The sequence below is a fragment of the Centruroides vittatus genome, unplaced genomic scaffold, assembly GCF_030686945.1.
Source record: "Centruroides vittatus isolate TY-2023 unplaced genomic scaffold, ASM3068694v2 contig_575, whole genome shotgun sequence".
NCBI classification, from domain to species: Eukaryota; Metazoa; Arthropoda; class Arachnida; order Scorpiones; family Buthidae; genus Centruroides; species Centruroides vittatus.
The window spans coordinates 1326814-1353204 of record NW_027122344.1 but is presented as its reverse complement, the minus strand read 5'-3'; the positions used below and the strand labels follow the sequence as shown (position 1 = coordinate 1353204).

The 26391-nt window shown below is 30.1% G+C and overlaps 1 protein-coding gene across 6 annotated transcripts in view; it reads left to right on the top strand.

Annotated features, from left to right (window-relative positions):
• LOC136979044 (unconventional myosin-Ib) overlaps nt 1-26391 on the top strand; it is a 314495-nt gene that overhangs the window by 182876 nt on the left and 105228 nt on the right. The gene's annotated exons all lie outside the window — the stretch shown is intronic.

Below are 26391 nucleotides of genomic sequence, written 5' to 3'. Positions count from 1 at the left end.
TAAATTTTTAAGAATAATTTTTTAAAATGTTCTTCCTAAGATAAAATATTTAATTTCAAAAATATTTAGGTTATTAGAAAAATTTATTTTAAAAAATAGACTGAATGTTTATTTTAATTTCAGAAATGAACAACAATAATAATAGACAAAACTGTGTCAAATTGCTAGCTGACATGGATCCTCTTTGGTAAGAGAGAAGAGTTCATGGTTATTATTCAAAATCAAACTATGAATAGCAAAACTTACAGGAATTACATTTTAGACAACATATGTAGAAAGTTCACATCATCCCAAAACAATGCAATGTTCACACTATATCAGGACAGACATACCTAAAATATTTGATACCCCCTAAATGATATAATTTAAACACACATATATGTTTGCATTTTGATTTTTAAATAGTTCAATATCATCATATGCAAATTAAAAATAAGAAAAGTCAGTGAACAGGTAATATTGCATTTTATTTTATTAAAAAAAACCACACATAATCCAGTCTCAATGCTCGGCCTATTCTTCAAAGGTAGAGATTATTTATAGTTTCTGCATTTGATGAGTGAGTCTTACTTTTTACACAATGTTATCAAAATTTACCATCCTTGCATATTCATATTTAATTTAAAATAAAACCAAATATCTTGCTTGTCTCGCACCTAGTAAAAACATCAATTGACATGATTTGTCACATTCAAATGATGCAAAATGGTAGGAAGTAGCTATGAGAACATATGAGTGAACGTGTCAGCAGAACATTTGGAATTGGTTCATTTATAGTACAGATCTATTCAAATCATTTAATTTTAAATGCTTTGCCATTTAACATTATATTATTATATCTGATGTTAAATGATTTGAACTGCTTTAAGTAATTTTATAATTGTGGTTATACTTTATCTACAAAAGAAAGAAAAAAAATCCCAAATAAAAATTTCAAAACTCATCTCTTTCTGTCTCTTTCACAAAAAACTCAAATACATGTTTTATTGAGCACAAAAGCAACTAAATCATCTAAATATTTGCAGAATTTTCTTTCATTTCTATTCTACAAATATTGCAAAACTTAATAAAATATTACAATCTTGAAAGATTTATGAAAGCTTATTTACTTTAGAATAACTGTCTATTTTTGTACTGCAGTTAATTACATGCTTAATACAATGTTATTAAATATATATCTGTATTACATAAAAAGTTTGGAAATTAGTGATTTATATAAAATTATAGGATATTTGAAAGTTGTCTTTATATGAGTAAAGTTTGATTCTTTATGGACAAAAGTATTTTCACAAATTAATTGATTATAAAATAAATGAACAATTGTTTATGGAACTACTTGTTAAATAGTGCAGTTTAATAATTCTCTATATGGGGACCATCATTAAAAATAACATTATCATTTGTTTTCAATAAATTAAAATATTTTGATGCAAATTTGATTTCATAAGTTGTAATTTTATTATAGAAATTATTCTTTTTATTGAAATTTATTGATATATTATTCAATGCAGATTTCTCTTCATCTAATAATAATCTTTTAAAACTACAAACATATCTTTAAACTCCAGCACATAAACAACTTTTAGTAAATAAAGAAATGTTTTGATCGTGTTAAATGGTCATCATCAGGTTTATCTTGTTGAATTACAGAATATATAAATATTGGAACAAATATTCCATATTTCTGATTTGCTTTTGGAAATCAATGTGTCATCCAGGATGAAATGCAAGTTATTTAAAATAAAGAGTTAACACCCCTATAGACTTAATGGCTCTGTAACACTGAACACACCACAAAAAAACCTAAGTTTCATCTAGTTGCATAAAATTAAAAGAATTATGAACATTTTTTGACCTCCTCCTGAGATGTGCTTCAGGTTTAAAGCTAATCTCTTTATAATGGAATGTTTCAAAAGGAACAGGTGCAGAATTTGAATTTATATTGATAAATTCAACTAGATTATGTTAAAAAATGAATGAACCAATTAGATGAGAGAAAGTGGGAGTGAGCAGAAGTGGGGTGTTAAGGATGGATTGAAATGTGCCTCCTACACACACAAAATTTGTTTTTCATCTTTATGATTAATACAATTGCCTAACAGAATGCTTTAAAGATCTCAAAGACCTCTAAATCTCTGATATGGTCACAATGATGGGTATAAAACTCTCCTGGTCCAGTTTAGCCTTAAGGACATGAGACATATATGGTCAGAGCTATAAAAACTTTCAGAGCATAAATATGACATTGATTGTCATATTTATGCTCTTTCATGCACTGCTTTAGAAATCTCTTGGTGACATTTATGTAGTGTCTGTCAAACCGATCATCCCTTAAAGGATGATAGGTTTGACAGAGACTAATTTACATATTTTATAAATTCCATGTGCTCTTTCCTTGTTTATGGTGTCTTTCTCATTACTTAGTACCACATATATAGTAGAGTTATGCCTGAAAGTAATGTAAACACCTTTACATTTTTCTGTTTATTTACATATTACATGCAAGTGATGTCCATAAGTAATAACCATCTGCATGGTATTTATCTGCTTCCTGTTGGTGTTGTCATCTATATTGTTAATCTGGGTTGTATACTTAATCTACTGATTATCTGATAAGTCCTTGTGGGAGCTGTCCTTAGGCTATCTGTTTGATTCAGCTCAGTTCAGTTTCAGTATCTGCCAAGTTGGAACAATGGGAGTGCTCTTTTAGCAAGTTCAAAGAGCAAACAAAAATATGATAAATATGCTATTTCAACTATATCTTGTAATACATAAAAATCACAATAAACATATAACATTGAAATTGTGTGATGTAATATTTTTGTAATATTTTTAAATAACTTGCATTTCATAATGGATGACTCATTGATTTCCAGAAGATTTCCAATTTCCATTCATAGATGGCATTTAATAAGTTTGGAATATATGTTCAAATATATTTTGTATTTCAAATTTATATATTTTGTAATTCAAATGAGATAATCCTAATGATGACTGTTTAACACAGTACAAAAACATTTGTTTATTTTACTAAAAGTTGTTTACATGCTGGAATTTAAAGGTGTATTTGTAGTTTTAATCATTTTCTCCAGTTTCATGGTGTATATATTTTAATAATCTTTCAATTGGCTTCTCTAAAAATATTACAATTTTTAAGCAAAATAATATTTTGGATAGTTCTTTTTAAGTGTTGGTATAAAATGTGATAATAAAATACAACTTTTGATATTTGATATCTAATTAATGACTGCAGCGGGTGATTGGTTAACAAACAAATCGAATAACGAACACTTTTGTGAAAGATTTTTATGTTCAGATAACGAACATCTCACAGAACAAACACAAGAAGCAACATAAAATAATGAATACTGATTGGTCTTCCCTTGTCTTCAGGCAACAATTCGTAAGTTTTCAGAGCGCGAGAGACGTCAACATCAACGCTCAACCCGGTATATACTGATCGGATAGTATTCCTCCAAACTTCAAAACTCTCCCTTGTAATTCCAGCCTTTTATTTTTCTGACAGAAACAATTCTTTCATAGTATTCGCGATACTGATGGGCGGGCACTCGTTAAGTTTTGTGTGTGTTTTTATTTTCAAAAGGTGAGAGTATAATAACAAAGGTAGAGAGTGGGCAGATGTCTGATGTTGCTGGGCAGTATGGCTTAAACAGGTCTACAGTAGGCTGCAGTTCAATCTTATCTAAGAAAGATACTGTATAATCAAGAAGACTCAAGCTGCTAAAGGAGTAACAAAAATCACATCTGAGAAATAAAGAACATTGAAGAGCTCATAATGGAACCTGAAACTGATCTGATGATAGAAGAATGCCACAAACTCTTGAATGAAGAACACCAAGAAACTCAGCTAGATATGTTTTCTTCTGAAAAAGAGAATTAATGCCGATATCTGCTATTAAACATTTTTTTGAAGTGGGAGGATGTCAGAACAACAGTCTAAGAATGGCATCCAAACCAGGTTGATAGGCTTAGGGATCTCTACAATTACAATGCTATTAATTACTTCTGAAAAATCCTGAAGAAGAGAGAAAAGCAATTGACATTAGACGCTTCTTTAATCCCCACAAATGGAAAAAACATGACTAATAAAAATGCAAGACTGTGTATATATGCATTTTTATTATTACATATAAATAAGCGTAGTAAGAGAGTATATATTTTTTATTTTTGGGTGTCCCCAGAACGAATTAATCAAATTCCCGTAAAAACCTGTGGTAAATCTATAATTGGTTAACAAACAATTCGGATAGCAAACAGTCTTGGAATATAATCTGTTCCAAGACTGTATAATTATTATTTGTATTACAAAACTTTTTATTATCTGATGCATAATATCTCTGAAGCTTTTAATATATTGTACTTTTAATATTTGACTATTGTTATTCTCAGAAGTAAAATTATGTGTCCATAAATGATTTTACAATATTTTTAGCAAAATTTAAAATTTATATATGTTTATTTGTTTTGTCGAAATATTATATGTCTTATGCAGTTCTCTGCAATACTTTGAAATTCGCGTAATAATGGCTAGTTTATTTTATTTAAAGCTATCATCCAACTAAACTATTTTATTTAATAATAATTGAATGTCAATTGATAAAAAGTGTTTATTTATTACTAGTAGCCCAGGATGCCCCCTAGTGGGCATTCTTTACAAATTCCCATGAGGCATGTTTGATCCACTTAATATATGAAAGTTTAATGTGTTTAATTTTTAAAAGTTTGATGCACTTAATACATATAAGTATATACAATTCTTTATCTTAAAAAACTAATCTTAATAAATCAATACACAAACAGCAACCGGGATTTCTACATTAGAAAGTGAAAATATTTTTTATTCAAAGTAATCGAAATAAATAAAAATAATATACTTCAAAAATCTGGTTTCCTTATGTATTTTTCTGCCCCCCTTTGCCACGTGGTGGGTCCAACTCGGTGGAGAGGAGGTACAAAATGTGCAGCTTGAATGACCCATACAACTACAAAATGGCAGCTTTTAGAGTGCTTATCAGAAGAGCCTACACACACTGTAGCAAAGAACAAGACCAATGGAGGGAAATAAGGAAAATAGCAGAAATTGCTGAGAGTCACGGCTACAATAAAGGCCTAATATATAGAATGGCCGATAACCAACGAAACCAGCTCAAAGACCAATTGAATGGGATCCCAGGAAAAGATCCATGACAAGATGCATTTTCCTACTGTATAGCTATAACATACGAACGCCCTATGCAGTCCCTAAATCAAGAAATTGGAGCTTACACTAATGCAAGAATAGCCTACAGATGTAAGCCAGATACATTTGCCATGTTGAGAAACAAGAAAGATCAGGCCGAAATCGAAAGAATACCAGGAGTATTTAAAATCCCGTTAAAAGATTCGATAGGGACCTCGTATTGTCAGATCCTACAAAAAGATCGCTGAAACAACACCTCTCTGAGCACAAAACGGACATCAAAAAAATAAAAGCAATACCGTGTTAGCAATATATTCCAACAAAAACGACATTATCCCTAACCCACAACAAGCAGCAATAAGATTCGACAAACCTGACATATAAACCAACTATGAAATCTAGAGGCATTAGAAATTTTCAAAGTGGACTGCAAAGGCCTGTCAATCAATTTAAAAAAAAAAAAAACAACTATCAAGAGCATGGCAGGCTATTTATGATGCAATGCTATAACAACTGGTGCTGGCGCACATTATTTGTAGATTCGAATTTTGAAGTTTTAAAAAATTCAAAAGGTAGAGGCATTGGAGACCTTAACAGTTAAAAATCGGAGTCGCACCAGAAAAACTTAAAAAACACCTGAAGAAGACCCTAGAAGTGGGTCGAAAATGTTTATGTTACATTTTTAAGTAGTAACTGCAAAGCTATAAAAGGTTAGTACAATGTATCTGTAATTATTGCTTTGTTTGCTAGATGGATTTGAGCATTACATTAAACAAAATTTTATTTTTTTTATACCTTGCTAGCAAGTTATTTCACTCCTCTGGAGTTTTAAGGTGTTCTTAGGGACTTCCCAAAACTACCAATATTAATGCCCTATCGATACTTTCCTTTGATATTCAAGTACTTTTTATACTCAATACTTTTGGTCTGATACTGATACCAGTACCAATACTTTTTCTTGGGTATCAGATCTGGCATTGTTACATTTTTCACAGACAGATAAGATCCAACCAAAATTGGATTTTGCAGCTAAATCCAAAACTGAAACCAAATTTTGGTTTTAAAGTCAGTTTCAATCAAAACCAAATCTTACACTATTTTTGGCCTAAGTCAAACTTATATAGTAAATATTAATGACCAAAAATTAATAAATTTATTACATCAAATTTCATTTTTAGAGTATATATACAGTATGCTTAGAGTTCAGATTATTATTTATAAATAATTTGCCAATCATTTGAAAAACTTGAAAATATATTAAAATCTCAAATCAACTGATACAATATTGGCAACATTTAATTTATATTAGAAATCAGTTTTAATAATTTGTTAATAATAACTAACTAGAATAAAGCATGTTATTTATGTTAAAATTAAAAGTTTCAATTACACAAAATGTTTCAAAATCAAGGAACAAACTAAACAGCGACAGTCAGCAAGATTTCCATTTTCAATACCAGATGCTGATACTGGCTGGTATTGATACTTTACGATTGATACCAGTATTGATACTTTAAAATTACTCATGATACCAATGTCGATACTTTTATGGTATCAAGATGACCTAGGACGTAATGGAAATGTTGAAGCATTGTGTGTCCATGGGAATGTTTTGTCCTGTCATATCTACATCATTAACATCAATCCACCCAGCACCTTCTATATTACATTCTTGAACAATGCATTCCAAACAAATTCAAAAGTTGATTCCTTAGTCAATGAGAGTTGCTGTATCATTAGAAAGCATCATTGAGTGTTACTTCTCTATATTCCTTTTTTTTAAATAATATTCTGAAACTTTGAATTTTTAAAAATATTTGATAAACATTTTTAACAAGTATAACACAATATATAACTGCTTAACTTGTAAATACAGTACCCTGAACTTTGTCTAAGTCCCATATTCTGATATTGAATATTGAATATTGAAGCTCTATATGCAAAATTACTTTTTTTAACTCAACAGATTTTAGATACAAAGACAACCTATGACTTCTTAGCAATATCACAATAACTTTATTATGTAGACCTACAGTACTTATCCTAACATTTGTTTGACTTCAAACATTAAAAACATGAACTGATAAGTCATTTGTAGCATATAAATGATGAGAATGTAATGATGTAAATTCTGCACTATTATAGTCACAGAAATTGTATAATGTGTTATTAGCCACAGGAAATTATGATATAAATTTATTTTTTGCTATCTTTCAGTCTTTTTATATAAATTTAAGTCTTTAAACCAAATTTTTAAACAATATACAGTGGTGCCTTGTAGTTTGAATTTAATTCATTCCAGGAAACCACTCAAAGTCCAAATCAATTTTTTCATTAAAAATAATGGAAAGTGAATTAATCGATTCCCAGACTCTATACAATACCCATTTCATTAAACTTAAAACAACAAATACACCTAATTTAAGGTAAAGATAATACAAGTAAATGTCCTAATAATAAATTAAAACACAAAATCAATAAACAAAAGATGTAAATACTTTTTACGTTCCAGCAATATTCTATTTCGTAAAAACGTTTTTAACTGCCTTAAGCAGCCATCTTCAGTTAACCAATACAAAAGAACATAGAATTATAAAAATAAGCACGTGGTGTTCTAAACGTACGAAAAAGCGCATTACCGATGATGTGCGTGAGCGCATTCGAATTTCATTTAATTTTCGTACGTTTAGAACTCCACGTGCTTATTTTTATAATTCTATGTTCTTTTGTATTGGTTAACTGAAGATGGCTGCTTAAGGCAATTGAAAACGTTTTTACGAAATTGAATATTGCTGGAACGTAAAAAAGGTTGTTATTTATCGGATAAATAATTCCAGTAAGCTGTGTTTATTTATTTTTGATGTAAATACTGTACAATAAAATGAAATTGGCATTTACCGGTCACACACTGTTGATTTTGGCATTTTAAACATGGCCTACCAATCTGCCATGAGTGCCACTTTCATGCTCTGTGATAAGTTCCATTTTTATCTCAATCATCAATATTACAACTCTTCTCTTAGACTTCATTGCATCCAAACACTTCTCTGATGACATGGTTAATAAGTAAAAGTTTCATTGGATTAAACAGAAAGTTTTTGCATATTTTTAACAGCTATCGTTACTTAACATAGATGTGTGATTTAATTATAACGTACAATTTAAAACATTATTGCTAATGTGAGATTGTATTCTTTGTTCAGAAGCTTATTTTTAAAACTTTTTACTTCACATTTTGTTTGAATAGAATCAAGCTGAAATGTCTTCAGATAAAAAGTCTATTATGCTTTATGAGTTTTAGAAAGGATATAATGCCACACAAACAATAAAAGAAATTTGTATTGTGTACAGGGAAGATGCTTCTAAACTTTGAACTTGTCAAATGTGGATTTAAACAGTGCCATTTAGGAAATTTTGAACTAAAGGATACAAAACAACAGAGCATTCAAAAGGCAGTCAATGAAGAAAAATTGAGGGAAGTAGTTGTTAAAAAATTAATGAATAACACACAACGTATATAACTGAATACACCAAAAAGAAAGCAAAGGGAAGATCTGAAGACGAGTATAATGTGAGAGAGTGAGATGATTTGGCACATAACAGATGGCATTTTTGCTTTGAGTGCAGTTATAATTTTGAAGCATCATCTGAACTCTGAAGCAAATTTTTATCAGATTTAGTTCAAACTCTGAAGTATTCAAAGTTATAGTTGTTTAAAGTACAACTATATTTTAAATGTGGCAAATTACAGTATATTGCATTAAAAAAGCATGTATAATACTGATTATTGGAAATTGTGAAACATGGTGTCACAAGAATATTCTGATGAAATGGATAATGTCACAAAGATCATTTCCCTTTCTCTTGTCACATTGTTTCACATTCTGAACTACTCTCCTCCCTGAAGATGCGGGACATCATTTATGGACAGCCCCCAAGTTGTTAGCATATACAAATTGCTTATATAGCTATAACTCCAAAAAAAAACATTAAATGTCAAAAGCTTGAACACAGATATAAATTATTACATACTCAAATGCCCTGCTATATCCACATCTATGTTCACCCCAGAAATTTTTACTGGCTAGATTGAATAAAGGAGTAGTTGGTTGGGCCAAAAAGTAAAATGAAAAAAGATACTGTGTAGTATTATAAAATGCTCTTTTATTTATGAATACTTTCCCTTCTTTCTTTCCATACAAACACACACATATAGATATAAACATATTCGTATTAAATGATTTTTAAAAGAGACAATGTAGAAGTTAATTCACTACATGGATTGGCTCTGCGATATGTCTGTCAGTAATCAACAATTACTTTGTTGGACTGATCTTTTAATTACTGTAGTTATCAGTTTCATCTTTTGTAAAATAATTAATGTTTTTTTTTGCTTAACATTTTTTACTTATTAAAACATTTAATAAATACAAAATGCCATTATCATATTTAGTATGAACAAATCACTAATGCATGGATAAAGCCTAGTTTCTGCTTGCAGAAAAATACTGAGAAACAGAAAGTTTCTGTTTTTATACAGTTTTTCCAACAATAATACAACATACAATGATTGCCTAGAAACTCTTGATTATTGTCATGTGACTTTAATAAAATTTTCTAATACATTTTATAGTAAGATATAAACAATTGAAGAGCTTATTTCCAAAGTGACGTATTTCCAGAAAATATAAATTTCCAAAATCCACAAATTTTACATAATTGCTTTAAATGTTAAGGTAAAATTGATAGAGGTGCATTATTTTTGTATTTTGAATATAGATTTAACAGTGAAAAAAATCCTGAGGCAAAGGAAATGATAGTTTTGATACTTCAAATGATGGACTTAAACCACTTTGGATCAAAATTGTAGCACTTAAATGGATAATGTAATAAAAACAACAAATACATGGTCAAAAACTTTTAGTATATAAAAACAAAAGAGAATATACAAAATAAGATACAAAACAAAAATGAAAATCACACAAACCTTATTCATATGACTGAAGATAATAAAATGGCATTTAAAAAAATGTACTAATTCCAAATGAAAGAAAATAAAAACCTAATAATTACATAAAATTATTAATGAAAATCATATTGTAATTGTTCTGTCACAGTACCTATTTAGAATCAAACACTTTCTAAACAAGAAAACACTTTTTGTAAAATGTTATTGCAATATGCCCATCACTTATTTCCAGTTTATTTGAAAGTTTCTTCACATCATCTATCTTTTCCAGCTTAAGTTTATTTCCCAAAAGTAACAAATCAACTAATAGACACAAATAGCTTATACGATAATAGTGAATTAGCATGTACTGTAGTAGTGACAGCACGAACTAGTGACATTAGCGGTTCGAGGAGAACACTAATACCGCAGACTATGTAAAGTCTAACAAAACTTGCAAAAATGCGATGAAATAAATATTTTATCATCTTTTTGTCTATATTTTATTATCTTAAAACATGAATTATAAATTTATTTAGTAGGAAACGTGGATGGATAGTGATTTAAAGGAAGGAATAATACTAATAAAACAAATCAAATGCAATAAGAGTCAGATTTTTTTAAATTAAAATCTGAGGTTTTAATTTAATTTTATTAAATTTAAACAATTTTTTAAAACAAAAATTTTTACATTAAATTAAAACACATTGAACACTAAAATGTATTATGTGCACAGTTTGATCATACAGGTCATGGATAATAGTTATTATATATGTGAAATCTTTAATTTAGCATTTTTTGTTCTCAGAAACCTTTTAGATGAATCATTATTTTTTGTCACATATGCTTTAATAAGGACTTTGAAATAGTTATCTGCCAATAATTTAATACAATTGTCACAAACACCTTTAATATTTGCATTCTTTAAGAAATAATTAATTAATTCAGTTTTAATTCCATATGGGCTCTGTAACAAAATAATATTAAAATTGTTTTGAAATATTGCTGATATTTCTGAAGATAATCTTTTTCCGTAAAATGGTCAGAACAGATGACATAATTTCTATTTAAATATTCTGGCCCTTTCATTTTTAAAATCTTGTTTAAATCGGACCTTCTGCTCTTAATAACCCACTGAGTGCATCTGAAAATCAATATAAACACATACATTGAATGACGATAATATTTTAAGGGAGGAATGTTGATATAAATGAAAACAATCTAATTATTAACCGATGTTTCGGTTGATCGGCTTATGGATAAATGATGCTCTACTGTGTTTCATTTGTTGTTTGTATTTTTATGCAAATATCATGGATTCCAATCATTACTTTCTTTGTAATTAATTCCAATCAATACATGTTCTATTAATGTTGGACATTCTATTTTTGATAATAATATCTAACTCTTTTGTTTATTAATCATTTTTCTCCAAACTTATGAAATAATTGTTGATATCTCTCTGTCAAATGTACTAGAAAATTTCATCAAAGTTACATGAAATAATAAAGAGTTTCTAGGCAATCACCGTATGTTCTATATATCTTAAAAAACTGAGTAATTGTAACTATACTACATCACTAGTTCATAATTCAAAAAGAGGAGAAATTTTTATGAACGTTTTCATCTATATGTAATAGACATCCTCAGGCATTGATGATATCAAACAAACAGCTCTTAAAATAGAATGTTTTTTAAAAGTTTGGATTAATTACATAATTTGAATATGTTGTGTTAAAATTTAAACATATGTAAAATATTTGAAGCATATCCGAATAAATAATCAGTTAATTTCACATAAATGACATAAATGTCTTCCATAATTTAAATTAGCCTTAATACAAGTTTCTGTCATTGGAATCAAGTTCAAAAATGGCACACCATGCTGTGGGTAGCATGTCCATTTCCTTGAAGTTAATAGCGACTCCCTGTTTAATTGCCCGATAGATCTCAAGCAATTCAAAGTACTTGAGTTATGCCTTATCCGATATTCTGTGTAACAATTTAGCGTTCTGTGGTTCACTGTGAACTTCCTCATTACTCGCATATGTCACTAATGCTGTAGTAGTCAGCTTTTTTCTTATGGAATATTCATGTTCTATCATCCTCATGGTGAAACCTCTTGTCATTGCTCCAATGTATATTAATTAGCAATTAACTCTGTTATCATGAAAAGGTACCATGTAAACCCCTGGAGAGTATGAGTCATCTATATGGTTTTTATCATTTCTAATGAGAGAGAAGACTGTTGGAGAGCATTGATATGTTGTGTGTACTTTGGTGGTCCTTGCAATTTCTTTATATATATATTAGAAAGTGTTTTGTTGTATGTGATAACCCTCATTCATTCATCCTGTGAATAGTCCTCTCCCTCTTATTTATATATAGTTTTATGAGATGCTTTACCAAAGAGGATGGGTTCATCTTTCCACATGTGTTTTCCGTAAGGAATCGTATGCACCAGGAATACGTAACCATTCACATGACCTTCACTGTTACAAAGTATCTGCTTTTTGATCTTTAGGAAAAAGGGTATGCACACATTGTTCGGAGCAAAATGAAAAAGGAAAACGAATTGTTGTGGATGAAAGCCCTTGCAACACAACACGGATACCATAAAGCAAAAACATAATGCCATCTTTAGTTTTAATTTCATTATTATTTTGAATTAAATTTAATTCAAAAATTATTGTAATTATTACTTAATGTTAGTATAAGATCTAAGTGATCTAACCACTACTGCTAAAAAAATTATTTTATATTAATAGCACCACCAATCTTTTATTACATAAAAAGAACTTTTCAGAAATTGCTACAGCACAATATGATGCTCACATCAATATTATATTTATCAACATCATCAATTGTTGTATTTCAACATAACTTAGTTTTTCATGTTGCTCACTATTCACTGATATTTTCAAAAAATCTTCACTTTTTTACTAACTTTGAGATATGTCATATAATATGTAAAGTATACTCAAATTTTGGATACAATTACATGTCTACAAGGTTTGTGATGAAATAGATTGGAAAATAATTACCGTATATCTCAGCAGATAAGATGATAGTTGAATCATAAAAAAAAGGCTCCCAAAATCCGGGCTTATCTTATATGACAGATACAAAAAAATTAGATTGAAATTTATATAAATTAAAACCATTATAAAAAAACGGACAAACTGTAATTATTTACTAGTAGAGAGTAGGGTATGTCCACAAAATAGAATAGTCCATACAACAGTTTTGTGAATAGTCAAGGTCATTACCCAAATGCCCCAATCAGTGCGAACGTTTGCGACAATAGCAAGGCAGAAAATAAAATTTGTTCATTTGAAAAATTACAAATAGGATATAATTCCGTATACGCTATACGGTGTTATTATTCAGATGATGATCGCTGATCTAAACTAAATTCATAGGCCGTTGATAGTTTGGGGGTCATCTTATAGGACAGATATATGCTAAAACTATAAAACTTCAATGAAAATTTATGCCTGGTGTTATCTGAAGGTCGTCTTATCTGCCAAGATATACGGTAATGACAATCCACTCTGTGAGAGTTCTTCACAGCATCACCTACTGGCTAGACAAAATATGGCAACATGAGCAAAAGAAGGACTAGAGCAGTGGTTCTCAACCTTCCTAATGTTGTGACCCTTTAATACAGTTCCTCATGTTGTGGTGACCCCCAATCATAAAATTATTTTTGTTGCTACTTTATAACTGTAATTTGCTACTGTTATGAATTGTAATGTAAATATCTGATGTGCAGAACGTATTTTCATTTTTACAAATTGAACATAATTAAAGCATAGTGATTAATCACAAAAACAATATATAACTATATATTATGAAATATTTATTTCTAATTACAAATAAATGAAATTTTGTCTTGAAGCATGGGTAACAGTCTTAATATCTTAATATAACAACAGTAAACTACATTGCTACATCTGAATATGCCTAAAAAGCCAACATCAGTGCGAAGGTTGAGATTGCTTCTTTCTCACCAGATTAGAAATTCTTGGGGAAGTCTTTGCAAGAGCACAATGAAGATCATCTTCCACAACAAGTCTACTTCTGTATTTAGACTTGATGACCAGCAAGCTGGAAAACCCTGATTCACAAAGATGTATTGTTGGAAATGGAAGAAGAATGCACAACACAGTCTTAGACAGAATAGGATATGACTAAACACTTGATCCAGAATTTTGTAACTGGCATTGTAGAGAAATCAGTTCTTGCTGCATAGCTATTAATAAGTTCAATGAACTCTTTTTGTGCTGTCTCAGGAACATCTTCAACTTTCACTGTGAATGGGCTTCTGGCAAGTGAAAATGGGATGTCAGGTAGATTTGGAAAGTACAATGAAATTTCATCTGCAAATGTGCAAGTGTTCTTTCACAGAAATTATCATTGTAATGCTTTTGTTCAATGTCATGTTCCTTGAAGAAAGCAGATAAGGTCGGCAATATGTATATTTCCATCCGATTTTTTTGCCAAAGCTGAAGTCTCATTTGGAATGATTGGATCTTTTCAGACAAATTGAGGCATGTTGCATTTGGTCCTTGCAGTGATAAATTTAACTCATTCAAGATGGCAAAGATGTTAACCAAGTAAGCTATTTCTGCAGTTTACTTTTATTGCTGAAAAGTGCTTTGAACTGCGGTCTTACTTTCTGGTTAAAAAACGTTTTGAGTCCATCTTGAAGCTCAAAAACATGTTTTAAAACTTTTTCTTTCGACTACCATCTCACTTCAGTGTGAAATAGCAGAGCCTTGTTTGGCACATCCAACTTGTTGCACAGTTACGAAAACATTCGACTGTTTAAAGTGCTCTCCTTTACAAAATTGACAGAACTTATGATGCTTTTCATTACTTCTTATAACTCTTGTGGCAGTGTCTTGGTTGCTAATATTTGCCGATGAATTATACAGTGAGTTCTGATGACTTTTGGTGACTCATTCAGTACCAAATGTTGAAATCCAGATCAACATCCTAGCATAGCTGGAGCACCATCTGTGAAAACTCCACAAACCTTTTCCCAAGAGATCTTATGCTCTTTCAGAAATGAACCAACTGTCAAATACATCATGTGCAGTAGTTGTTGTTTCAAGAGGTTTGCAAAAAAGAAACTCATCTTTAAAGTCGCCATTATTAATATACCTCACTTAAATCAGTAACTGTGAACAGTTTGTAACATCTGTAGATTCATCAAGCTGGATACCAAATATTGGAAGTGGAGCAGATTTAATTTCCTGGATTACCTGATCAAGAATATCAGCAGACATGTCATCTATTCTTCTGCAGATAATGTCATTAGATAAGGAAATTGCACTCAATTTCATAACAAATTTGTCTCCGATCATAACTTGAACAATGTCTTTGGCTGCTGGCAACAGTAAATCCTCAGCAATGGTGTGAGGTTTTATAGCTCTGGCGATTCTGAGTGCCATCAAATATGAAGCTTTAATGGCTGCTATGTTTTGTTTGTGGTACTTGCCACCAGTGTCAAGTCTGCCTTTCTTGAGTCCATCAGCTTTGCTTCTAAAATAGTTGGTATCCTTGCCGGCAAAGCTCAGATGCTTGCTATCAAAATGGCATTTTAGTTTGTTTGGCTTCACAGATTCAGCTGATAGAACTCACAACAAATAACACATTGCGGTTTTTCAATTCCTACTATAATTATTGAGGTAAACCATACTGTAAAAAATCCTCACTATATTTTATTTTTTTAACGTTCCCATTGTCACGGGATGGTTGCTAATGAAAATAATATATAACAACGAGATAGCCCGGGACACTCCATAGTGGGCATTCTAGCAGCAGCAGTGTCATTCCGTGGTATAAATAATATATATAGCTTTAATAATACAAAAGATGATACATAGCATAGTACAGTCAATACAGTTCATTAAAGTTTCCTATGATTTATCATTCTGTGTTTTGCTTTTTTTACATACCTGTTACTATCACAAGGGGGCAGTATTCATATCAACCACAGCTGAATATATAAAGACTGATCAGCATCCAGATTAAGTTTCCAGGATCAGAGATATATATATATATATGTATCCTGGGAAAAATTGCAAAAAATTTATATATATATATAATTTATATTTCATTGTAATCCTTTATATATATAAAAATATATAATATAATTTTTGTTGCAGTATATGTAATTTTTACAGTAATTGATGATTTTATAGTACATGATTTTACATTTACCCATTAATTATAATTTATGAAGTGTTGTTTTACTTTCAATACTGCTGCTTTCAACACAGTAGCTGCTCTCTACACATGTGACAGGTCTGCATAAGTACATTATGGCACCAACCTTTCCATATACACCTGTATATGTACTGGGTGTATGTGATGGGGTTGGCACGACGGTGTCATTACGCCGGGTACTCTTATGTGGGTGGACCTGCCTAATGATGGATAGAGAAGCGGTGTAAGACCATCGAAAATATGTTTTCTCCAAAGGTCTTAGGTGCCCCTGTGAAAGAGTCGTTCAACCCCCAAAGGGGTCGCGACCCACAGGTTGAGAACCACTGGACTAGAGGAAGTAGCAGTTTCCCATAAAGTCATCTTAGAGAGCCAGCAAAGTTATTTTACATAATAAATTTGGAAATGAACCAAGAATGTTGTCAAACTTGCAGTTTTACATTAAATTTTTATTAAAATTTCAAAATTTGAAAATACCACCAAGATAACTCAATGGATAACATATATTAGACCAAGGGAATCTAAAACAACATAATTTTTGCAGATAAATATCCTTAATTAATTAATTAACACCAAAATGCAACACCAATGGCTGATGTTTTGATTTGAAAAAAAAATTGACCTGGACTTTAATGCCATCTTTGAAGAGAATTTTCTACTATGTACTACTATGTATATTGGTTGGCACACTTAGTTTCAAAAGTGATAGAGTTTAGCATAAAGGCCACACTATTTCTTGTGGCATGAGAAATAAAGCTCAGCAGTGGCAGTGCACACATCTAATATAGCTGATGATTGCGTGGATAATGGTGACCTTCGTCCAAAAATATTGTAATTAAATAGTTTATTGGCCAATGTAGTTGCCAGATTGGACAACTTCTAACTGACTCGTGTTACTGAATTTTCATTTTAAGCTATTTGCTACTTTTTAAGCTATAGATGCTATAATCTGGTACTTTTTTAATACACTGCATAGAAAAATATTTAACTACATATCTTATAAATAGTGAATGTATCATATATGATGAGAGTCAGATACAACTTTTTAACAATAATAGTTGTTAAAGTCATCTGGAAGTGTATATATGCTACTACAATTTTTCACCAACTGAAGACATGGTAAATTAAAATTCAAGTACGTATTAGAGATTATTGTGGTCGTATGCCTTATTTTGTATATTGTTGTACATATTATTCTTAGTATTTTTTCATTTTCTTCCTCTTTGTTCTTGGTTCTTTTGTTTATCACCTTCTAGAAACTTCTTCCCTAACTCTTCCCTGTTCAGGTGGTGGTGATCTAATTACAAGACAAAAGAAAGGGGTTGCTCTGAGGGCTAAGAGTACGACAAGTCTTTACTTTTTGGCTTGAATGTTGGAGAGCTAGGACATGTTGTGAGGTCTTCCAGGCATCGACTGGAGAACAACAAAAGAGAAGATAAGCCTAAGCTAGCATTCAAGAGGAACCCGAAATATCTTAATATATGGACCTTCGGAAGCTTATTGAGAGAACCTGATAGAATTCCACAATCATAAATCCCTACAATTCAGAGAGTTAATAATTCAGCAATCACCACCATCACCTCAAGATTGTCGACAGCTTTGGGTACCCATTCTTTACTATCACTATATATCCATCTGTCCTATTGTCTATCCGTTCTTCCTCTCCTTTTTTTGTATAAGTAGTTTTAAGTATTTAACCATAGTTCCTTTTTTGTACTGTGATGAATATCTTTGGTTGTTTTTTTTTTTTATTGAGGTTTATCTCAATGATTCTGTTCGAGTATCTTCAGAAATTTGATGTAAAAGAACAAAAACGAGGAGTGTCGAAATCTATAAAAGAATCCTGTAAAGAAAATAAACACGGGTGAAGAAAGAACATAGGTGTATGTTATATGCATATCCTCTTGTTGGATTACACTCACCACATGCATATCCTACATTATGAATGAAAAAACTAAACTTCTAAACAATATGAAATTTTAAGAGAAGAGTTATATTGACATAAAGAAAATATGTTAATTATTTATTTATTTACTAATTTTAATTAATAAGAATAAAGTTTACACTTTTATGTAAATGAAACTGAAAATTATAAATTCTTCTCTTTATTTACTTTCTTGCATAACTTGCTATTTTTTGAACAATTTGTACCACTTTTGTAATGTTAGATCTGGCAATGCTGGACCAATATATCCACAGGCTAAATGTTCAACAGTTATTCTTATTCAAACTTTGTTTCAAATAATTCTCTTTTGTAGTTTGTTCATTTTTTTTATCTCTGTTCTTCCTTAGGCTTTAATTAATATTTACATTTAAATATAGAATATCATGAAAATACAAAATTGTCTTAGTCTTCTTTTCCATCATTTCAAATGCCAGTGACAGTCCAGAACAATTTCTACTTATGGAGATAGCCACAAATAAAAAGTTACGCCTCTGAAAAAAATGTAAAATGGAAAAGTGTCCTCTGGTGATTATGCCAGAGGATGCTTAAGTACAGGAAATGGAAAAGTCCAGACTAATGTCCAGTAATAGTCCAGAACAATTTTGGACTGTCACTGGACTGTCACTGGTGTTTGAAATGACAGAAAAAGAAAACTAAGACAATTTTGTGATAGTATTAATGTTTATATTAAAACATAAACTATCACTCAAGTTTTTAATTTTACTCAAATTTAATTAATATTTCAACAATTTCAATGCAAAATGGCAGGAAAATGACACATTAGACTCTACTGGCTTATGAAAAAATGTAGTCTTGGATATATGCTAGTTCAATGGGCAACCAAGTCAAATGAAACAATGATATGTTGCAAAATATGTTTGTCACCAATAGCATGTGATCAAGTCAGTTTTTGGAGTTTATTAATTGTCAGTTTTATTTTATTTTTTCAAAATAAAATGTGATGACTACTACTTTCCTCTTTTCCAGCCTTTTCTGAATGTTACTTACTTGAGCTTCTCTTTCTTTTGCTTCCTGATTAAGAATTTGAGCTTTTTCTAGGATACCATGAGTAATTTTAATTTCATTTAAGTCCTTTTTTTCATAATGCTAGTTTCAATCTTGTATTGACTTTACTTACTAACTTTTTGCTTTCCAATTTCTTCCCATTTTCATGTTTTCTGGTCTCCTGATAGTTCTTCTCTAAGACTTGTCCTCATGGATTGTTTTTCATCATGTTTATAAAGATTTTCTGTTTTCTCTAATCATCTTGTTATTTTTCTTTCTGTATTTGCATTTCTGCTTCCTTCTTCTACTTCTCAAGCTCAAGGTTCACAGATGCAAGATTTGTTTATATTTTAAATAAGCAAACCTTACATCTGTGAATAATAGTCCATTGATAATTGGCACAAGATCTGGTTAGTCATATAATCTTTTTAGTCCATTTTTTATATACAGGTAAGTGTATTTACAGACATTGAAGAGTGATCAAGATCACAATTTGTGCAGATGATAAGTTTCTCTAAGCATCTGCACTGCTATGTAGCAATGTTAATGCAATTTTTACAACTTGCAGGATAACTGGGATATTTTATTTCATTGCTTGCATTTCTAAGAAAAAAAAAATTTCTTCATTGATGAATTAATTATTATGCCTTTGTGTCCTTTCTATCATAATTTAAAATTTATTTTGCATACTAGTACTTTTTATATATTAACAGGACTTATTATACTGGAAAATATGATGCAGATATTTAGTCTTACAGATCAAAAATAATGTTTTTTATTTAGTTCACCTGTTTATTTTATTTTTTTCTTCATTGATGGTTGATTGTTTTATTATATGACCAGTCTGTTATTTTTTCAAGTGGTAGAAGTCTCCATTCATAAATAAGTTGTTTTTCAGAAACATTCACTGGTAATGCATGAACCAACTTCACAATACTTTCACATGCACTTTCATTAGACAAGTTTTTCACATTGAAGCAAGACAAATGTGCAATATTTTTTGCATATATTAATGTGGATTTCTGAAGCAAATGTTGTAGTGATGTCATGCATTTTGTCTAAATTCCAAAGTATCTTGTTGTTTTGCTTTTTGCAATATAGTTTCAATTCTTTGTTCAAATTTTAGTGCTTGCAAAAGAATCATATTTTATAAAAATCAACACAACAAACACCTAAAATACTAGCAAGAATATTAAACACAAAGTGCGAACGTTTTCGTCTACATTAAATGTACTTTGGATGAAAACGTTTGCACTTGGTGTTTAATATTCTCACTAGTGTTTTAGGTGTTTGTTGTGTTGATTTTTATATAATAATAACTAGTTGTTAAGTAGCAGTTGTCAGAATCATATTTTTCTCATCAAGCAGTTCAGTGCCATTGATTTTAAGCTCATTTATGACAAACAGCTTCTGGTTTGCAAATCTTGCCCACCACTGTAGTAATTTCAGACATCATTTCATCATAAAATCATTCATCATTCATTACATAGTTATTTACAATTTTGCCATTCTGGCTGTTTGAATAACTTCTTGTTATTAATGTTGATTTCTTTTTGCTTTATTTTTAAAATCTAGAAATCCATTCACCCCTGTACTCACTGGATATCCTTTTAATTCAATTGTAGGTGTTTATGAACAATTCCAATTATGTAAATGAAGTGTAAAAATAAATAAATATAATTATTTGGTTAATTTTGAAGAGCTCATAAATAAATATAATTTATCATTTTTATTTTGACTAATTTCCTTTGTCCAGTAATAATAATAAAATAAATTTGGAAAAAATACAACAGATTGTAAATGTTATTATCAATATTATAATTCTGTTTAATCTTTTCAAATTGTTGTAACTTTTTAACTCTTTCCCAATTCCACAAAAATTGTGTTTTCAGTGAGTTATAGTTAAAAATTTTTTTTTCTAATTATCTTGATAAAATATTTCTATAAAAGTTTTATTAGTACAGGAAATCCTCATTAGTTCAAAATTCAAGAGATGAAATTATTGTGACTTCAAATTATCCAAAATTTACATATATCTGTACAATATGCCAAATGCCATGTAACTGATGTAATTTATTAAGCAAATGGAATACGGCTACATATACAGAATGCTACTTTCTTTAATTAATAAATAATAAGATAAATGTGAAGATAAACATTACATGTACAGTGAGAATCTTGCAGGTTGCAGATAGATTTTATAAAAATTAAAGCAGAATTTCTCAAACTGTAACCCAAATTATTTTTAAAGTGGCCCAAAAAGTAGTAAGTCACGTAAATCTAGTAGCCTAGAACCCTACAAATATATCAATCTGCTACTTGTAGCCCAATCTTGTAATCTCAAAAACCAGCCATATTTATGAGATAAGAGAAAAAAGGGTAGCCCATGGGTAAGGCGACACCTGAAAATGTGTTACTGTAATAGAAAAGCTATATTGAGCAGAGTTAGAGAAAGAAAAGAATTGGCCCATTCTGGCTAATTCTTTTCTTTCAGAATATTCTAAATTAAAAATTAATTTAATTTAATTTTGCTACAAATGTTGATATTCATCAATTAGCATTCATCTTGTCATTTTTAGCAGATATCTATTCTTCCTTTTTGCTATTCCATTTTTTTTTGTGGGAATAAGGTGCTGTATTTTCACATAGTCTACTTTCACATAAACTCCCAATAAAACACCAGATTGTAAATAATTCTTCACCCAAAAACCTAATAACCGGTGCCAGTCCACTTAAATTATATGGCAAACGTTTTCGGACACTTCACTGCGCCCTTCCTCAAGCCTTCTAATCTTCTTACAATGAATTTTCGAACAAACAAAGTCATATTTCCGTTACGCATGTGCCAACCGAATAAAATTTAAAAATTAAAAAATCGAACAACTCAAATTCCAACGGTTCAACTAACTTCCGTAAACGAAGCTTCCTCCGAACATTCTACTGTTTTGCTATTAACACATTTCTACATCGCTCCGCCCTTCCTCTAACGAGTGATGACGTAAGCAGCTCTACGTCATTGCTAAACGTTGCACTTTTTAACTAATTTCAAAAACGCTCCTCCACTCTTTCATATATAATTTAAGTGGACTGGCACCGGTTATTAGGTTTTTGGGTGAAGAATTAGTCTACTTTCATATTTAAAGAAAATTCACTTCCTCTTTTGGATCTGATTTGTTGTTGAGTTTTTCCAAATTTTGTTTGTACATATTCAGCATATTCCTTTATTTTATTGTGTACTCTTATATTTAAGAAGAATAAGAGTGGCCAAATAATAACAGACATATAATTGTAATATATTTTACTTATGTATCAACACACATTAAAATATTAAAGGTATTGTTTATGTTTTAGAATAATTCCTACTAGAACAATTTATTGAGACTGAATAAGTCAATGTTAATAAGTTGTTTGATTTTAAGTATCTCTGTAATTATTATATATAGGCAATGCTGAAAGTTTTGAATAAGTTCAATTTGTTCATTATATGTAAATAAAGTCTATCATATCTTCTTGAAGTATTTTCTATCATTTCACACCAAGTGCAGAAAAACTCATGCCACATAGCCTCTAAAATGCTTCCAATGTACTCTGTATACAGAAGTTTCCTCTCCATACCAGAAATGCTGTCTACAAAGCAGTTTCTTGTCTTTGGAAATAGAAAATGGCCATAAGGTGCCAGATTTGGAGTAGAGAATGAATGGTTTGCTAGTTGAATACAGGTAGCCCATGATTAACCTGGCTAATTAATCTCTCAATGTTACCGTATATATCAAAATCATGTTAATCAAATACAGTATCTATGCTAAGTAAAGATAGCTGGTAAAGTTGCATTAAGTATGGAATACTTGTGTTTAACTTGCCTGAAAATCCATTGCCTTTATCATTGTGTACTGAAACATTGTCATAACAATTGAAAGAAGATTGCCAATAATATTTTTATCCTCTAGACTAGTGGTTCTCAACCTTTTTTTACACATGCACCCTTTTTCCTCTTAATTTTTTTTTGTAGACCCCCATAGACATTGCACAGGGAAAAAAATCTTTATATTTTTCACTAATAAAAAAAGAAAGGAATTCAAGAGAAAAATTCACACAAAAAGGCATAACCCTGGTTGAGAACCACTGCTCTAGACCATGCATGGTCAACAAGTCACTTGTCTAGTTAATTGCAACATCATTTTGGGTCAATTGAAGATATCATGGCCAAAACAAAAACATTTGCAATTTCCATACAAATATTAATTCCATATTTTCTATGGGGAAATTTTTCTATTGTTATGGTGGTGTTGTATGAAAAAATGCATGGTCATCTTTGTTTCTGGTTGTAACATGGTGAAAAACTCATGTACAGATATTGAACAAGAAATGTAAGAAAATGGTATCTGCTCTTCACATGGATGGTCATGGCTAGGTTAGTTATTATTTCAGAAATTACTTTCTTGAATTGTTAATGATTTCAGTTATGTACAAAATGAGTGTGCCAAAGAGCAAAACTCATCATTTCCACAATAAATAGGAAATGAAATATTTTTTTATTATGGTAAAAGATAAATGCTGCTGTTCTGACTTTTTAGTATCTCTATGATAAATGACAAGGAACGTTTTTATAGTACAATAAATAAACACGGTGAAACTTCTGAACAATGGCCACTTGTAGGAACATCAAAAATGGCTGTTGTTAAGAAGTGTCAATTGTTTGGAGGTGAGCTGAAAATGCATAAGTTGTATAAATTGAAGGAAAACTTAAGTTATTACTGTTACCATGATAGAAAATTATTTTTAAAAAATTGTACAAAACCCCTTCCGCTGCATTTTTTTTAAAATTTTTTTAATTAATTATGTTTAATTACATTAAAAATATTAAAAACGAAAAAAAAAAACTAAAGAAATGTGTTAATTTTGAAGAAAACACTTCAAAGTACAATTTCCTTTTTCTCGCCTTAGCACGAAACTTGACACGGATGAGTCATTGTTTACACAGCTGGATGACCTTGAGAACAGCTGGTGTCGTGTTTCGCGGGACATTCTCATGAAACTCTCGGGAGGAGAAGGGTAAAAAGTAGGGTGAATACTAGATGGCGGGATATTTCAAAACTTTTTTTTTAAATTACGATTTTAATTAAAATTTCCGACCCCCCGACTTAATTAAATGTAATTATAAAAAAATCTATTAATTAAAAAAATTAAAAAACTATTGGATGTTGTTTTTTACATCAGAAAATAGCTTTAAATAACTTTACCGAAGTAAAATCGGTGCGCTAGAAGTTTAGAAGGATAAATAAAGTTCTATAAAAAAATCCCATAAAAAAACAATTAAGCGTTAATCGCGCATCATTAAGGGTTAATTAAAATCGCAATAAAATTTTTTCACGCGGGAAAAAATTTTTCAAAAAATTTGGGGACTGAAAAAACATCCGAAAGTCCAAAAAAACATTTTTTTTTCGCCAATTTTTTTTCTCCGAGGGTCTAAAACACCGTTTTCTGTGTAACGCTATGTAAACTGATCGAACTGAGTTCGATTGCGGGTACGAAGGGGTTAACATTCTGAGAACTTCTAAAAGCACAAACATAGATAAATCTTTTATTATAGGTTACAACCTACATTAAAATACTAAAAAAAAAGAAAAGAAAAATGAAACAGTATATTCTGCCAGTGGTAAAAATTAACTTTTTCAATTGTTTTTTTAAAAAACACTTAAAACATAATTAATCATTGATGTTAAAATTTTTTTAAATTACCTCCATCAGAGAACATTGTTCCATCTTTAGATATTTTAACATAAGATTTAGTTAGTCTGCAATAAAAACTCAATTTATATTTGTGTTTTTATAAGTAGACATTTAAAAATGACTTTTGTGTAAAACTTTTTGCAATTGTTTACAATATTAAACTTAGTTAGTTCTTTGTATTTTGTATGATGGGTTTATTTTTTATATTTACAGCAAAGTTTGTTAACTGTATGATTTTTAAAAGCCAGTTGTCAAACTAGCTATCTTATCAATAGCGACCAATTTTGTACAATGCATTGTTATTTTCTGCATATCATTTTGAGAGCAATAGACATTGTTTAGAGGTTAAAAATAGGATTTTTAGAGGTGGCAGCTATTATTGGGAGTGACTATTGTTTGCTGAAAACTATAGTTACACAGTCAAACCTCCAATTATTACTATTAAATGACACATTTTCAAAACTGTTTTTTTGTTATTTTGTATGCATATTTTGTTAAAAAAAAAAAAAAAAGCATTTTTACAAAAATGCTTTATCATTTAGAGGTGATAATTGGAGTTTTGACTATGTAACTATAGATTTCAACATAATTTTATTTTTTAAGAATGACCAATCTAGTCAACTTTTACAAAGGAATAAAGATGTGCTGATATATTGTCAGTATTTTGACTCACGAAGTGGATCTGGACCATATTCTAGTCACTTATCTCTTGTCTCTTCTTTCAGAGACAAATAACATCAAAATGAGAGACAAAACTTGTCTTCTGGAGACAGGCAATTCTGGTCACTTGTAACAATCTTGTCTTTGTCATTTATGTCATGATTATATTAGGTTGATTATACACATTTAGGTTATCTGTGTGTGCAACACAGTACAGAATTTTAACCAATGAAATTGTAAAATTTCAAAAATGCAGAATATAAAATCATAGATCACATGTTAAGAAAAGCATAAAGTTTAAACAAAGCACAGTTTTGACAAAGATATGTATTAGTTTTATAATGTTTTTATAGATTGTAATATCAAAATGTTTCAGATAATGTAGTCTCATAAGAAATTAATAACCTAAGTTAGTTAGAAAAGCATGCATACTTTAGCTAAAAAGAAATTAGATGATAATATTTAAAAAAATATTTAGAGTATTGGATGGCTAGAAATAATTGATAAGATTAACAGCATATTCAATGGATCAGTAATTGATGTTAGAATCATTAAAAAAAGATGGAGTTGATGACATTCCCAAGTGAATTGTACAGTTGTCTCTTTAAAAGAGAATCAAAAGAATTATCTCAGTTGAGAAAAATTATTTCAAGATAGAGAACATTTTCT